Source organism: Mirounga angustirostris, unplaced genomic scaffold (genome assembly GCF_029215605.1).
Source record: "Mirounga angustirostris isolate CCGP_5_RB_7025 unplaced genomic scaffold, mMirAng1.0.hap1 SCAF_13, whole genome shotgun sequence".
NCBI classification, from domain to species: domain Eukaryota; kingdom Metazoa; phylum Chordata; class Mammalia; order Carnivora; family Phocidae; genus Mirounga; species Mirounga angustirostris.
In genome coordinates this window covers 11,266,373-11,281,796 of record NW_026991721.1, presented here as the reverse complement: position 1 = coordinate 11,281,796, position 15,424 = coordinate 11,266,373, and the positions used below count along the sequence as shown (strand labels likewise).

The 15,424-nt window shown below is 41.3% G+C and overlaps 2 protein-coding genes and 1 pseudogene across 4 annotated transcripts in view; 2 read left to right on the top strand and 1 right to left on the bottom strand.

The window, feature by feature from the left end:
- Window positions 1-15,424, bottom strand: part of LOC123857111 (olfactory receptor 10V1) — a 70,379-nt gene that overhangs the window by 34,696 nt on the left and 20,259 nt on the right. For all 3 annotated transcript variants that reach the window (XR_010406840.1, XR_010406841.1, XM_064576370.1), the window contains one exon: window positions 2,569-2,748. The gene's annotated coding sequence lies outside the window, so the exon portion shown is untranslated. The remainder of the gene's footprint in view (window positions 1-2,568; window positions 2,749-15,424) is intronic.
- The window catches only part of LOC123857113 (olfactory receptor 10V1-like), a 71,422-nt gene that overhangs the window by 44,314 nt on the left and 11,684 nt on the right, over window positions 1-15,424 (top strand). The window contains exon 9 of the transcript XR_010406835.1: window positions 12,117-12,396. The gene's annotated coding sequence lies outside the window, so the exon portion shown is untranslated. Of the gene's footprint in view, window positions 1-12,116 lie in introns of the transcript that reaches the window.
- LOC123857110 (olfactory receptor 10V1-like) lies at window positions 10,888-12,098 on the top strand (annotated as a pseudogene).

Below are 15,424 nucleotides of genomic sequence, written 5' to 3'. Positions count from 1 at the left end.
ATTCAGGGCACGTTGTTGTTGTTGTTGTTGTTGTTGTTGTTGTTGTTTTATGTTGTGTTAATCACCATACATTACATCATTAGTTTTTGATGTAGTGTTCCATGATTCATTGTTTGCGTATAACACCCAGTCAGGGCACGTTGTTAAAACCCTTCTGAAACTCAACAGGATTCCTATCTAATCAACTCTTAGCTTGAAGGCATGTTCCATCCTACCTTTTTCTTTTTTGTATAAGGTAACATCTGGGCTTTACTCACTACATCCCTGTAGCCTAAAACCTACCTTTGAAGTTCCCCTGATACTCAAACTTGAAATTATCATTGAATAAGGACATTCATAACTAATCTGGCTAAAGGGACGTTCTTGGTCTCCTGAGATGTCTGAGGTCTGCATGGGAAGCATAAAGCAATAAGATTAAATACAGTGTTCCTTAAGAATTAAAATTGCATCAGGATTATCCCATTGATGCATCTTCCCTGGGGATTATCTTTCAGTAATTTGTTGATAAGTTCAGTGACGAGGTCAGTTGGGGGAAAGAAAAATTATTATTTTCACTTAATTTACCTTGAAACCATGTTTTTAAAAAGTTAATTTCTACATGCAGCATTATTCTCTTTCTTTCTTTTTTTTGGGGGGGGGAAGACATTCTGTGATATCCTCTGCTCTCTTTACTTCTGGAAAATTAATTCCTCCTAATTTTACTTTATATTTCTGATATTCCTTCTTGGTCTACTTTGCTGGCTTCTTCTCTTTCCCTAACTTCCACTCAAGCTGGGTCTCGGTCCTAGGTCCTCTTTTCTTTTTACATTTCTTTGCAGATGATTCAATTTGGTTGTCTGGCTTTAAATACAGGCAACAGGCTGATAATTCTCAAATGTGTTATTTCCAGCTAACCTCGTCCCTGAACTTCAGACTTCACTGTCTATTTGATATTTCTGTTGGATCGATAATGAGTATCTTCTATTTCATATATCCAACACCAAACACTCACCATCTACTTGAGTGTTCTGTATTGAACCATTCAAATCCTGACAGTAGTCTCTTAGTAATATATGTTGAGATTAATGAACAATGATGCTTCATTCAATTTCATCCAAAGACATGGTTTTCTTTCAGTGTTCCCTGGAGAAATGAGGGACCATTTAGAGCTTTTTTCTTTTTAGAAAGGTCATTCATGAAATTATGGAATGAAAAGGGATTTTAGAGGTCATCTAATGGTTACCATCTCCAATCCCCATATCTCAAAGGCCTTTTGAGATTATTAATGGAGTTTCCAAGGTAATTTTAATATTTCAAAAGCCCTAACATATGTCATACATTTTCCTGGGATGATTTTATTATATTATTATCATCATCACCATCACTTGTGTTTTTGTTTATTTAAAAGATAGAGTTGGGGGGCACATGGGTGGCTCAGTCCATTAAGTGTCCAACTCTTGATCTTGGCTCAGGTCTTGATCTCACAGTTGTGAGTTGAACCCCGCATTGGGCTCTATGATAGGCATGAAGCCTATTAAAAAAAAAAAAAGGTAGTAATTTTCAAAACATGGGGTTTGGAGGCAATATATATAAGAATGGCTAAAATAGGGACACCTGGGTGGCTTAGTCAGTTAAGCGTCTGCCTTCAGCTCAGGTCATGATCCCGGGTCCTGGGGTGGAGTCCCACATTGGGCTCCCTGCTCAGTGGGGAGCCTGCTTTTCCCTCTCCCTCTGCCTGCCAGTCCCTCTGCTTGTGTGCTCACACACACACTCTCTCTGTGTCAAATAAATAAATAGTATTTTTTAAAAAAGCAAAAGAATGGCTAAAAGAGTAGGTCTGAATTCAGACAAACTTGGATTTAAACCTTGGCTCAGCCACTGGCTGAGTGTGTCTCTGGGTAAATTAATTAAACTTTCTCAGCCTTACTTACCTTACCTGCAAAGTGGGAATGATAGTACTGCTCCTCTCTCAAAGAGTAGTTGTGGAGATTGAATGGGATAATGCATGTGCAGTTTTTATCATGTCACCTAACCCTTCCTTAGCTTTACAGTTTTGACTGTGGGGTTCATAGAGAAAACACCGTAAATGAAATTTGTATGGTGCAGAGAATGTTGAGAGCTACTGATTTTATTCATCCTTACTTCCAGATATTCATCCCCAATATTTTATGTTCCAGCTAAAATTGACAAACAAAAATTGTATATATTTGAGGTATATAATGTGATTTTTTTATATATGTATACGTTGTAAAATGATTACCACAATCAAGCTAAATAATATATCCATCACCTCATATAGTTACTTTTTTGTGTGTGGTGAGAATACTTAATATCTCTTCACTTAGAAAATTTCAAGTATACAGTACATTAACTGTAGTCACCATGTTGTTACAGTAGGTATCCAGAACCTATTCATCTCATAACTGGAAACTTGTACCCTTTGGCCAAAGTCTCCCCAATTCTCCCACTCCCCAACCCTTGGTAACCACCCTCTACTTTGTGTTTCTAGGAGTTCAACTTCTTTTAGAGTCCACATATCAGCGATATGACTCAGTACTTGTGTTTCTCTGTCTGGCTTATTTCACTTACCAAAATCTCCAGGTTCATCCATATTGTCACAAATGGCAGCGTTTCCTTCTTTTTCTTGCCTAATTACCTTGGCTAGGACTTCCAGTGTTATGTTGAATAGAAGTGGCAAATAATACATTTATACTCAGAGCTGCTGAAAGGTTATCTGATGGACTTCCGTAGAGATGCTTCATAAAAGCTCTGAATAAAATAGGAATAGAAATAAACTGCTTAAATATGGTTAACTTTTAGCTATTCTGTGAATATTTATTGAGTGTTTACTGTGTGCCAGGAACCAGGAGTACAGTGGGGAATAAATCAGGCAAGATTTCTGCTCTTGTGCTTACATTATTGAGTGCTGCTTCTGACGTAGGCAACTCTTCTAAATATGTTGCACGTATCACTTACTCTGCATAATTACATTATGAAGATTTTTTCAGATAAGGAAACTGAGGACCATGATGTCGAATAACTTACCCAAGGAAGGGGATGTAACCAGCAAGCACCAAAATTCAAACCTGTGCTGTCCCTAAAGCAGGAATCAGCAAACCACAGGCTACATGTTACATCTGTGGGCTGTCTGTTTTTTGTAAATAACGTTTAATTGGAATGCAGCCATGCTTATTCATTCCCCTATTGTCTATGACTGCAGCAAAGTCGAGCAGTTGTGACAGAGGCTATACGGCCCACAAAGCCTAAAACATACTCTCTGGGACTTTATAGAAAAAACTTGCTGACTCCTCCTACAGAGCCTGATACTTCATGTGAAAACGACTATATTAAAGTCTCACAGCAGGCATCATTAAAATGGTGGAATAATTAAACCACGTTCACAAAATATCAGGTGCTAGACAGGACACCTGCTATCACCATGATTAATCAACACTTTCTGGAGGTTCTAAATAATGCAGTCAGACAAGAAAATAAAATAATAGGTCTCAGATGATATGATTTTACATAGAAAATGTAAGGAATTTTAATTTAAAATTTCTTTATGTTAAGTGGTCTGGGGTGGGGCCCGAGCGTCTGCACAGTACCAAGCTCCCAGTTGACACTGATTCTGCTGATCCCCATTATTGTACTTTGAATACCAGTGTATTCACTGCAAACATGTAGTCTAGAGTGTAGCTTTGAAGTCCTTCAAATTGGGTTTTATTCCTAGCTTTCTCTCTTTTAAGATACCTAATTTTGGTCGAATTATTTACTCTGAAAGCCCCAGTTTTATCATCTGTAAAATGGAGGTAATCATGGGCAATAATGCACATGACACTCTTAGCAGAGAATGTGCCCATAGTAAGTATCCGATAACTGTCAGCTCTATTAATATCTTTTATAGGTCAAATTTCCTTTGACAACCCGTGGAAATGCAGAGGGCAATAGGAAATATCCAAACTACTTATTTTTTATAAAGCCGGTCAGATAAAGTAACGTGTTGGAGAGGAGAACCACATACTTTTTTCTCACATCTAGCCAGATCTCCATATAATTGATACTTGAGGGGGAAAAGGAAGGGTAGAAGGAGCTGGGTGAGTTCAATTCTGGGGCCACCAGTCATCTCATGGCATCTGATCCTCCCGACCATCTCCCTGCCTCTTCTTCCCTTCTAGTATGTTCTCTGCATCATAGATGAGTGACCTTGTAACAACACAAGGGCCAGCATATCCCTCTCCTTAAAACCTCTAGTGGTTTCCCATAATACTTACAATGGAATCCAGACTTCTAACTGTGGCCCTCAAGTCTCTGCATGATTTCGGCTACCTTCCTCTGGCTTTCTCTTTCCTTTTACCCCATCGCTGACTCCTCTGCATCCATCCATCCACATCGCTGTTTCTGTGGTTCACTAAACCAGCCAAATACTTGCTGCCGCAGGACCCTTGCATGTGCTAATGCTTCTCTCCGAATACTCTTTCCCTTCCATTTATTTTTACACATTCCAGTAACCTCGTAAAAATTATTTTATTTTACTTTTTATTGTGATAAGAATACTTAACATGAAATCCACCCTTTAAAATTTTTTGTGATTTTATTTTATTATTTAAAAATTTTTTAAATTAAATTCAAGTTAATTCACAGTGTATTATTAGTTTCAGGGGTAGAATTTAGTGGTTTATCAGTTGCATATAACAGCCAGTGTTCATTACATCACTTGCCCCCCTTAATGCCCATCACCCAGTTACCCTATCCTCCAACCCACCCCCCTCCAGCAACCCTCAGTTTGTTTCCTATAGTTACGAGTCTCTTATGGTTTCCTTCCTCTCTGTTTTTATTCTAATTTATTTTTCCTTCCCTTCCCCTATGTTCATCTGTTTTGATTTTAAAATTTTTCAGTTGAAACTGACATATTGTATTTTATTAGTTTCAGGTGTGCCACATAGTGATTCGACAATTATACACATTACGAAATGCTCACCACAAGTGTAGTTACCCTCTGTCACCATACAAAGTTGTTACAGTGTTCCCGATGACAATCCTTAGGCTGTACTTTAATCCCTGTGACTTATTGATTTTATACCTGGAGGTTTGTACCTCAAATCCCCTTTATCTATTTAGTGTACAATACAGTATTGTTAAGTATAGGCATGATGTTGTGCAGCAGATTTCTAGAACGTAGTCATCTTGCACCTGCTCTTTTTGGTTACACTTTCAGACCTCCATTCAAGTCACTTTTCCAGAGGGGTCTTCCTCGACTCCTTTAGCTGAAGTTGCCCACCCCCACCCCATTACTCTGCTTTATCTGCCATATGCACTTATCATTACCTAAAACTATATGATTATTTTTTTCTTATTTCCTGTCTGTTCTTTCTTGCGAGGATGTAAGCTTCACGAGGTCAAGGGCTTTATCTCTCCTGTTCACGGCTCTATCTCCACTTTCCACATCAGTGTCAGGGAATAGAGTAGGTGCTCAATAAATAAGTGTCAGATACAAGGGCTCGGTGAGGGTTCTTGTGAAGGAAAGGCAGGACGTGGTTAACCTCAGGCTCTGACACCCTTCAGGAGAAGTTTCAGGAGACTGGAATGTTTCCAAGCTCTGAGGGAAATAAATGCTTAAAGAGCCCTCTGCTAACTTACCCTCCCAGGGATTTTCTACCAGCCTGAGGTAGGTTTTGGCGTTTGTTTAGAAAAAGCCTCTCTGATGATGGGTTCCTTCATTTTTATTTAAAAAATACTTTAGGGGTGCCTGGGTGGCTCAGCTGGTTAAGCGTCTGCCTTTGGCTCAGGTCCTGATCCCAGGGTGCTGGAATCGAGCCCCCTCGTTGGGCTCCCTGCCCATCGGGGCGGGGGGGGTCTGCTTCTCCTTCTCCCTCTACCCCTCCCCCTGCTCATGCTCTCTCTCTTTCTCTATCTCTCAAATACATAAATAAAATCTTTAAAAAATACTTTAAAAATTTAGGTGATTAGACAAATGTATAAAAAATTTGCAAAAGACATGCAAACATACTCATTTCTGTCAACGCATATTTATAACTGCCTACGGTCTCTCAGTACTTTGGTCCAGTTATAAAATTTCACAGCCCTAGGGCGCCTGGGTGGCTCAGTTGGTTAAGCGACTGCCTTCGGCTCAGGTCGTGATCCTGGAGTCCCGGGATCGAGTCCCGCATCGGGCTCCCTGCTCGGCAGGGAGTCTGCTTCTCCCTCTGATCCTCCTCTCTCTCATGCTCTGTCTCTCATTCTCTCTGTCTCAAATAAATAAATAAAATCTTTAAAAAAAAAAAAATTTCACAGCCCTATGAATGTGGTGGGTACTTGGCCTTGTTTGTTTATACTTAAACTGACAGCCTGCTGTTTACGCTTCCTGTTTTTTTCAACACTGTCTTCTCTACTCTTCTTAGCAAAGGCCTTCTAATCCACTGAATTCATACACCGTATCATTTCATTACTCTTTAACCATTGGACATTTTAGTTCCTTGTGGGTTGTGCAATTTGCTTCTTTCTTTTATATCCAGGAACAATACTGCTAGAAATAGCTTTATATGAATACTTTCTTGTTCCTTTGACTTGCTTCTTCGGAATTAATTCCCAGCAGTGGGACTATTAAGTACCTGAATTTTTTTTTTTTTTTTAAGATTCCCCCCAACAGATGATGCACTGTCTCCTAGAGATGGAATACAGCAAATCCTTATTCTGCCACAAGTCCACATATATAAAGCTTCACCACGCAAAGGTGACAAATGTGGGGACATACTCCTGACAAGTCACATGGAGCAGTGGTTAAGCATATGCAGTCTTCAGCCTTTTGGCCAGGGTTGGAATCTGTGCTTTGATTTCCTTACCTGTAAAATAAGGTCAATAATAGCACCTACCAAAAAAAAAAAAAAAAAAAAAATAGCACCTACCTCATAAGTTTATTATGAGAAGTAAATGAGTTAATTGGCAGAAAGTGCTTAGAATAGTACCTGACACCCAATAACTATATTATTATTTGTTTTTTGTTTTGTTTTGTTTTGTTTTCTAAAGATTTTATTTATTTATTTGAGAGAGAGAGAGCACGAGCAGGGGCAGGGACAGGGGCAGAGGCAGAGGGAGATGGAGAAGCCAACTCCCCGCTGAGCAGGGAGCCCAACACGGGGCTCAATCCCAGGACCCTGAGATCGTAACCAGAGCTGAAGGCAGACACTTAACCGGCTGAGCCACCCAGGTGCCCCAATTATTATTATTATTTGTAATGCAGGAGACATCAGCAGGCACCCCATACATGTTGGCTACTATTTTAATCTTACTCCTTTTTCCAGTTTTCCCTGCTGTGATTCAGGATATCTGGCTTCGTCGGGCTGTCTTAACTATTTTTTATTTTTATTTTTATTTATTTTATTTTATTTATTTATTTTTAAAAGATTTTATTTATTTATTTGACAGAGAGAGAGAGAAAGCACAAGCAGGGGGATCAGCAGGCAGAGGGAGAGGGAGAAGCAGGCTCCCTGCTGAGCAGGGAGCCCGATGCGGGGCTCGATCCCAGGACCCCGAATTATGACCTGAGCCGAAGGCAGACACTTAACGACTGAGCCACCCAGGCGCCCCTTAACTATTCTTTAAAAAGTTTAAAAAGCATCTGTCATCGGCAAATCGTGTGTGAGTGTGTGCGTACAGACGAAATGTAGAAGTTGCGTGTGTGTTGTGTGGCCGGGGGACAGGCACGTACACAGATAACTCAAGAGTGAACAATGTAGACGGAGGGGGTGTGTGGTCTATGCCCGGAGTGTGAGGAGCCAGTTTCAAGTTTCCCCATCAGCACTTCCCAGGCTGTGCTTGGTGCTCCGGTGGGGCTGTTTCCCTGGGATAGTTGATGTATTGGGGCTGTTCTATGTCGGCATTGAAGGAAGGCAGGCTGGCTGGAAAAACAAACTTACTTCACTTCCATTCCAGGGGTGATTGACTGCAAGTGACCTGGATGAAGAACTGAGTGCATTTCGTGCAATGACACTTTTCTTTTCTTTTTTTTTTTCTTTTTAAGATTTTATTTATTTATTTGAGACAGAGAGAATGAGAGACAGAGAGCATGAGAGGGGGGAGGGTCAGAGAGAGAGGCAGACTCCCTGCTGAGCAGGGAGCCCGACGTGGGACTCGATCCCGGGACTCCAGGATCATGACCTGAGCCGAAGGCAGTCGCTTAACCAACTGAGCCACCCAGGCGCCCCAATGACACTTTTCTTACTGAAAATGTGGTGGTCCATTGTGAAGAGACAAATACTTTTCTTAAGGAAAGAGTCCGTATAAATTGTTTACTTTGCTCTAGAAATTTGCAAAATATTGTCCTCTGCAGTTTGAGGACAATATGCTTGTCTCTCTTTTTATCATGTTATAAGCTTGTAATTAAAATTATAGGAGTTTTGACATTTATTATAGGATTTTGGAGAATACAGAACAGGAAAAATATCCTTCAGGTTCATCACTCAAAGACTGGATTTTTTTTGTGGTGCAGAGATTGAAACTTTTTAAATTTCATTTTCTGTGTAGTATTATATCACAGATATTTTCACGTTATGAGAGTGTCTTCATAAATGTAATTTTAAACAATTGCATAGTATTTCAGCAACTGAATCTAGCATTCGGTTATTTTCATGATTTCCTATTAAAATTATGCTGTGATTTTTGCCTTGTGTATAAAGCTTTTTGTTGTTGTTATGGTTGTTATATTTTAGGTTAATTTCTGACTTTAGAGTCCTGAAGTGGAATAACTCAACTTAAATTCAAATATGCATTTTTTATTTGGAAAATTTCAAACCTATACGAATTAAGAGGACAGTATAATGAATGCTTATGTATGAGTTACCCAGCTTGGAAAATTGTCCGTATTTTGACAAAATACAAGCATTTGAAAAATATTTTCCCACAGTGTCAAACCTTTCACCCCTCCACCAGTGACCTTGGCAGTGCTCATTTCTCCACAACCTTGACAGCACTGAGGATCATCCTTAAGATCCAAACCCAAGGAAAACATAATATTAAAACTTGGCTCACTTTGTTAAACAACAAAAATAATTAATTTGCCATTTTTGTCACCCCTGTAATTTAGTAGAACAGTGTTTTTGGCCTGGCCTGGCCTGGCCTAAGGATTCCCCAAGAAGATCAATGCAAGGAGCGCTCTGTAGCTTTGGCCATTTGAACGTAATTGAAAATTCCACAAACATCAGAAAATACTTGCATGCACGAGCAAGCCTACCTTGCAGCAAATTCAGACAATGCAATTTAAGGGTCATGTGCATAAGGACCTAGTGACTTGGAATAAAGATGTGAGTTCAGGTGAGATGGGGCAGTGGGGCGTGTTCACGGAGTGATTTCCTGAACTTCCACCCCACCCTGTGAGTCATACTAATTTTACTTATAAAAATATTTTGTGACTCAGCCTGTCATAATTGTGTGTGATACTACAAGAATAAGAGGTTCCTTTGGTTTTTTTCCCTCAGCTTTATTGAGGTATAATTGACAAATTTGAGGTTCTTTTGCTTTTTAAGCTTAGAGTCAATGTGGAGTAATATGATTTAAAAAGTGTTTAAGAGGGATGGATCTAGGCACACCTGCGTGGCTCAGTTGGTTAAGCGTCTGCCTTCGGCTCGGGTCATGATCTCAGGGACCTGGGATCGAGCCCTGAGTGGAGCTCCCCGTTCAGCGGAGAGTCTGCTTCTCCCTCTGCCTCTGTCCTTCCTCCCTGCTTGTGCTCTCTCTCTCTCTCAGATAAATAAAATCTTAAAAAAAAAAAAAAAGAGGGATGGATCTAAAAGTATGATAAGTTGGGTTGGCAGGTGGGTGAGCCCCGTAGGAGGGCATTAATCCCTATCCAGGGTAGACACCATAAAAACGCAGGTGGACTTATGCAAGAAGGTAAAATAAGAGTAGGGTTCACGCTTGGTGAACAAAACAAAACAAATTGGATTGTTGAATGTTGAAGGAAAAAATACCATCACAAAGTCCTGACTGGGGAGGATAGCTGTGTGAGCTATTTAACTCTGGGCTTCCAGGTCCACATTTCTATTGGCTGAAGGCAACACCTTTTTGCCGGCCTTCTAGGCTCGACATGAGAATCATAGGCTCTTTGTATAAATATGAATCTTTAAATTTTTTCTTTGTTTATTTGAGAGAGAGAGCACAAGCAGGGGGAGCATCAGAGGGAAAGGGAGAAGCAGACTCCCCGCTGAGCAGGGAGCCCGACTCAGGGCTTGATCCCAGGACCCTGAGATCATGACCGGAGCCGAAGGCAGATGCTTAACTGACTTAGCCACCCAGGTGTCCCTAAATATGTATTTTTAAGATGTTGTTGTGGTAACTGGATAATCAGAGTACTAAAGAGGCATGTGAATCATCGGGGTGTTTATATATATATAAAGAATGAAGATAAGGGAAGAATGGAAATAGGAAAATAGGAAACCCTTTTGAGAACCTACTGGGTGCATAGGGCTTTGCACTTTCAGACACAGAATCTCATTTGATTTTCACCACACCTCAGAGGTGAGTGTTAGACTCTTCCCACATTTAAAAGGAGAGCGCTTGGGGGCGCCTGGGTGGCTCATTTGTTAAGCGTCTGCCCTCTGCCTTCGCTCAGGTCATGATCCCAGGGTCCTGGGATTGAGCCCCAGGGTCCTGGGATCGAGCCCCAGGGTCCTGGGATCGAGCCCTGCATTGGGCTCCCTGCTCAGCGGGAAGCCTGCTTCTCCCTCTCCCACTCCCCCTGCTTGTGTTCCCTCTCTCGTTGTCTCTCTCTCTCTGTCAGATAAATAAATAAAATCTTTAAGAAAAGAAAAGAAAAAAAGGAGAGCGCTGAAGTCTGTAACTTCTCCAAGGTCACACAGCTATAGAATAAGCAGTGGCCAGGCGAGATAACATGAACTGCACTCCAAAGGAAGTAGTAAGTGTAAGTACTCAGTGATTGCAGACAGTGTTTTGAACCTGTCTGGGCCGGTTCCAGGCTCAAGGACAAGGAGAGTCACTTTTCCCATGACTTCTTTCCTTGTTCCAGGCCTAATGGAAGAGGAAAACCAGATGGGAGGGGTCCACTTCCACTTCCACCCCTTCTCAACAGACCCCGGGGTGGCTCCCCTCATATTTGTGGCCCTCTTGCTGTTGTACATAGGAAGTCTTGTTGGAAACATCACCATTGGGCTCACTGTCTGGAGAGATTGCTCCCTCCATACCCCGATGTACTTCTTCCTTTTTGTTCTGGCCCATGCTGGAGATTGGCTACTCTACGAACATTACTCCCCTGACTCTGGCTAGCATCCTTTCCATGGGGCAGATGCTTATCTCTCTCCCTGCCTGTGGGGCCCAGATGTTCTTCTTCATCCTTCTTGGAGGGTCTGACTGTGTCTTGCTTGCTGTCATGGCCTATGACAGGTACGTGGCCATTTGTCATCCATTGCATTACAACCTCATCATGAGTTGGCAGCTCTGCGGGCAGATGACTTTAGGTTCTTTGGGGCTGGGATTCCTGTTGTCACTGCCTTTGACCATTCTGATCTGCCACCTTCCATTCTGTGGCCACAATGAGATCTACCACTTCTTCTGTGACATGCCTGCCGTCACGTGCCTGGCCTGTGCAGACACCTGTGTGCATGAGGCCGCTCTCTATGTCCTCAGTGTGGCCGCCATGGCTGTCCCCTTCCTCCTTATCTGCCTCTCCTATGGCTGCATCGTGGCCACCATCCTGAGGATGAATTCAGCTGAGGGAAAGCGCCGGGCTTTCTCCACCTGTTCCTCTCACCTCATCGTGGTTCTCCTGCAGTATGGGAGTTGCACCCTCATCTACCTTCACCCGAGCTCCAGCTACTCTCCAGAAGAGGGCTGGGCAGTGTCTGTTGTTTACACCTTTTTTTACCAGTGCTAAACCCCTTGATCTGTAGCATAAGGAATCGAGAGGTGACTGATGCAGTAAGGAGACTTATGGCAAGAATGTGCTGGTTCAGGAAAACTTCCTAGAAAAATATTCCTTCCTAGAAAAAATATTCCCCAAATCGGGAGTAGGGGCATGATCTGAAGGACAGGAAGCTCCAAAGCAAGAAGGAAGGAGTGGAGAGATAACCATCTCCATGGCTGTCTCAGCCTGTGAAATGCTCATCAGTGCGAATTCCTCTGCTTTTTAGTGGATTCCAGTGAGGAATTGGCCCTGCCTACAGTGAAGAAAAGGATGAATGAATGGACGCATAGAGACCCAATAGCAGTTGATACAATGGATGCTGTCCTGTTACCTGTTTTAAGAGCCTACATCCTTGGCGGTACACAGGCCCAATGGATTGATGCATTCAAATGTCTTATGACCTTTCTCTTTGCCTGCTCAAGTCCCACTGCCTTAATAAAGTCTGTCCGGCCACTCTTCTGACAGCGATCCTTCTCTTTTCATTAAATCACACTTCTTTTTATGTAACTAAGTTTCATATGTTTTGGCATTGCCTTTATAATAAGTCTATAAGGCCCCTTGGGGTAGAAGAAATGGCTTATTCTTTCTTCTTATTTTCTGGTAAGTGCAGGGTATTTAGCCTTAAGGTCCAACCACAAACGTGAGTCCTGACCTTTTTCCTTTATGTAAAAGAGAGGATGGTGGTAACAACAGCCTTCCTACCTCAAGGGGGTTGGATGGACAGTCCAGTGAAAATGTGGATGTGTGAAAATATAATAAGAAACTACAGAAGAAGCCACGATTGTTATTTATTTAAGTCCTCTGTCACTTACCCTTAAACGGCTTTTACTAAGTTGTTCAAGTCCTGCCTTCCTGCTGGTCCGATCAGCCCTTCCCAAAGCAGCAGAGTCAGTGGCTTCTCATCACAGCAGGTGGGTCCTCTGACCCTCGCAGGGGAACCCCAAGCCATAGCAGGCAATAAGTAGGGCTGTTAGGGACATTGGTAGCGGAGACCAGATGGAGGATTGAGAGTAGGGAAAGGTATTTCCAAGACATCTTCCTTGATAAGAGAAAAAGAAAAGAATCCCCTTCTCTCTTGATGTTGCTAGTGATAAAAACTAGCCTCTTTCATACATGATTGTGTTACATGTGAGAAAGAGGGGGAATGTGGAATCCTGACGGTAGAATTCCTGGGGCATCCAAGTATTTTTAGTTGTGCTTGTGTGGAGATTCATAGATATTTTATTGATAGCAATGGTGTTTGTTGGATTTAATATATTACTTCTCTACTTTTTTTTTTTTTAAAGATTTCATTTATTTATTCGACAGAGAGAGACACAGCAAGAGCAGGAACATAGGCAGGGGGAGTGGGAGAGGGAGAAGCAGGCTTCTCGCCAAGCATAGAGCCCTATGTGGGGCTCGATCCTAGGACCCTGGGATCATGACCTGAGCCGAAGGCAGATGCCCAACGACTGAGGCCACCCAGGCACCCCTACTTCTCTACTTTTAATTTATTCTGTTTCCAATATGCTTCCACAAAAGCTGTGAAGCAGTTTAAAAATACTTCGATACAAATGTTAAAAACACATAGGCAAGAAGATTGGGGTAAAGGAAAAATTTAGGTGCGATTATAGAGAATATAGTAGTAAAATTCTATGCAGAAATGCAAACCATGTGCTCTCTGCAGTCTATATAATGGTCACCTACAGGTATCTGAGATTTCTAGTAACCAAGGAAAAAGAATAAAATACAATTCAGTTGGAAAATTCAGAGTTTGCAGAATAATATATAGTAGAAATATGGAGAAATCTAACTTTTTTTTGTTAAATCTCAGATGTAAAGAATCTTTTCCCACAATTTTTCAAAGGAGAATATTGCATATTTAACAACATACCAGCAATTACAATAATAACACTAGCTATCATTTATTGAGCACTGAATAATGTGCCAGATATTGTTTAGGTGCTTGGTATACGTTAACTCACTTGATTCCCACATCTTATAAGATAGGTACCATTATTTTCCGTATTTTACACATAAAGAACTGAGGCTCAGAGATGTTAAGTAATTTCCTCAAGATCACACAGCTAGTAAGTGCTGTCACAGTCTGACTCCAAAGCCTGTGACCTTCACCACTATAACATACAGTAAATATGAAATGAATTTTCTAGGGTTAATTCCCCACGTAAGCTGATGGTGTGACATGTTCAAGTCACTTAAAGCAGTTCTGGAAGGGATGATTATGGTCAAAAAAGGATATACCTCTCAAATTTTCTAACTTGATTTTAGGGAATAAACCTAAACTATTAGAGCCTGATTGGCCAGCATGTCTTTCAGGAAGTGTTCCACAAACACTATTTTACTCAACCGGGATCTGGATAGAAATTGGAGAAGAGAAAGGTCCTGGTTATTGTTATTATCCAAGAGTTGGAATACATATATTCTGCATTAATAATGAGCCAAGAAGTTTTGTGCTTACTACACAAGATTTGGACACGATTGGTTTACTTTTCTTCCATTACACGTCCATCAGCATGCTCCAATTTCATAATGGTATTCCAATGGAATTAGATTTGAACAGCACAAAATAATGTCATCATATTCTAATTTGATTTTATTTACTCATTGGTCTGAGCCTACTGGAAAGACTCCTAGTGGCATTAGCTATGCAAAGGAAGCGGCCTAGTATGCGCTGAATGTTTGTGTCCCCTCAAAATTTATATATTGAATCTAATCCCTGATGTGATAGTATTTGGAGGTGGTACTTTTTGGAGGTAATTAGGTCATGAGAGTGGAGCCCTCATGGATGGTATCAACACTCTTATAACAGAAATCCCACAAAGCTCCCTAGCCCCTTCTACCATGTGAAGATATAATGAGAGTGTGGAAGAGGACCCTCACCCAACCATGTGGCACTCTGATCTCAGACTTTCAGCCTCCAGGATTGTGAGAAATAAATTTTTGTTGTTTAGAAGCCACCCAGTATCTGGCACTTTGTTCTAACAGCCAGATCTAACTAAGCCATAGCCCTACTGCCTAACTAGTTTATGGAAGGTACTTATTTAAGAAAATATTCCCTTTTTTAACTAAAAATATCAGGTAGGCTGTAACTCAGCTCTAGGTGGGCCCCTGTGGACCCCCCAAATCCTCTTCTTCTTCTTGATACAAATTGACAGAAGAGAGTGACTTAGGACATCATCCTTCATCCTTTTTCCTCCCTTCCTTCCTCTCTTCCTTCCTTCCTTCCTTCCTTCCCTCCCTCCTTCCTTCCTTTCTTTCTTTCTCACCTAATTAACTTAACCTGATCAAGATAATCTTCTGTGAACATTCTTAGGGAAATGGTTGTGTAAATGACCAACAACAAATACTCAGGGGAGTGGTACCAGATAGAATGGTGCCTCAGCTCTGAATGAAATGAGTCTGTTGTAACAGAAGATGAGCTGTAAAGGAAAACACATGAGTAAATTGAAAAATGCAACCCGTTTGCTCCTGGATGTTACTGAACACAAATCCTTATACGTATATTTTAAAATTTGATTGTTACTCAGGGAAATT